This window comes from Papaver somniferum, chromosome 11, assembly GCF_003573695.1.
Source record: "Papaver somniferum cultivar HN1 chromosome 11, ASM357369v1, whole genome shotgun sequence".
Taxonomy (NCBI): Eukaryota; Viridiplantae; Streptophyta; class Magnoliopsida; order Ranunculales; family Papaveraceae; genus Papaver; species Papaver somniferum.
In genome coordinates, this window is record NC_039368.1 from 76,571,954 (window position 1) to 76,573,647 (window position 1,694).

The 1,694-nt window shown below is 32.6% G+C and overlaps 1 non-coding gene across 1 annotated transcript; it reads right to left on the reverse strand.

Moving 5' to 3' along the window:
• Positions 1-575: 575 nt before the first annotated feature.
• Positions 576-648, reverse strand: TRNAM-CAU. The gene has a single exon. It is a non-coding gene; the product is annotated as a tRNA-Met (tRNA).
• Positions 649-1,694: the final 1,046 nt, after the last annotated feature.

Consider the following 1,694-nt stretch of genomic DNA (forward strand, 5'->3'; position numbering starts at 1 on the left):
AACACACTAACTAGTAACTAATTACCCAATAGTGTTACATTGAATCTACGAAATTCAAGTGATAAACATTATACTTCATAACCCAATATACCAAAGTTGTGAAAAACAACTAGTATATGCTTTCTTGACACTTTGACCATAATCAAATGATCAAGTCACTTATACTAGAGATACATATATGTATCTCTAGTCACATATATGTATCTCTAGTATAAGTGACTTGATCATTTGATTATGGTCAAAGTGTCAAGGAAGCATATACTAGTAATGAAACAAGTCAAGTCAAGGAAAAATATAAATCTAAACGACTTGATAGAAAGGAAGATAAATAGAAATGGAAAAATTCAAGTTTGTACTAACCTCGAATAGAAGGATGATGTGTTCGTTGATGCCGCTACGTCTTCAAGTTCTTGAGAGTAATACGAGAAGTATCCACATTTCTAATGTTGCTAGTGTAACCTAATGAAGTTGACTCTAGTAATCTAATCAAGCAACCTCAAGTTTTGGAGATAAAATATGACAACCAAACTTGACATAACAAAGCCTGGTAGGTCCTTTTTTTTGTAGTCAGAAAATGTCTGAGCCCAGTTTCGAACTGGGGACCTTTAGTGTATGAGACTAACGTGATAACCTCTACACCACTCAGACAGGATCTAAAAGCTTGGTAGGTTCAACCGAGCAATGCTCTAACATAATTTAGTTATATCAACAGGAGAAAATTAGGATGAATGGTTGTATGTTGAATTCTTCATATGATTTGATTATTTAGAAGATTTAAAGCTAATCAAAGTTGCAGAGTGTTTTGTCAACTTATCTGCTCCTCCTTATACTCTTATTTGTCGTGATGGAGTTTCAAAACATAACTCTGGTATAACTAGGCATGGTTTCTTTGCAGAAACAATATGGGATCATTTTTATATGCGTAGTTTGGATATCTTAGTATGGCTACAAACTATGTAGCTGAAATCATCGTTGTTGTAAAATAGGTTGTACAACAAGGCTGATTAAAAATTCTTATAAAAATATCATTCCATGGCAGTTATAAAATATTCGGGGCAAATAAATTGTCGTGGTTTTTTTCAGGATAGTCTATTTATATGGGTAAGTTACATTCTATTCGTTATCACTTTGCTAAAAAGGATCTTGTCAAAGCAAAAGTCAAGTTTTCTGCCTCTTTGCCAGGTTAGAACCGTCAAATGAACAATACTTTAGATTTGGTTAGTTTTTTATTTCACTTTTGGTGTTGTTTTCTGGCCTAGTTTGTTAGGTTGCAAATCTTTTTTTTCTATTTTTGCTTTTTTTAGTTTTCATTTTTGTCGTTAAGTGTAAGATATTGGCTATTAACAAATGACTTTTTTTTTTTGAAGAGAGAAAAAAAAGAAGGAAACATTCACCTTTCATTTGAAGATGGACATAAAAATAAAATAAAGCCCAATAAAGTAATACCTCTTCATTAGGTAGCCATGCCCAAATGTCTTCAAAAGGGCTTGGTTTTGATTCTGGAGATTTAACATTAATTAGATTTAGGGGCCTTCAAAACAAAATTATTCCGAGGATACTTTACAAAATTAGAATCATAATGAAGCAATAACCATCTTTACACAGCTAGGTCGGTGAGAATTTGACTTATGGATTCTTTAGACAGCCAGGTCGGCGAGAGATATTTTCGGAAGATTGAAACTTTGTAATATTCA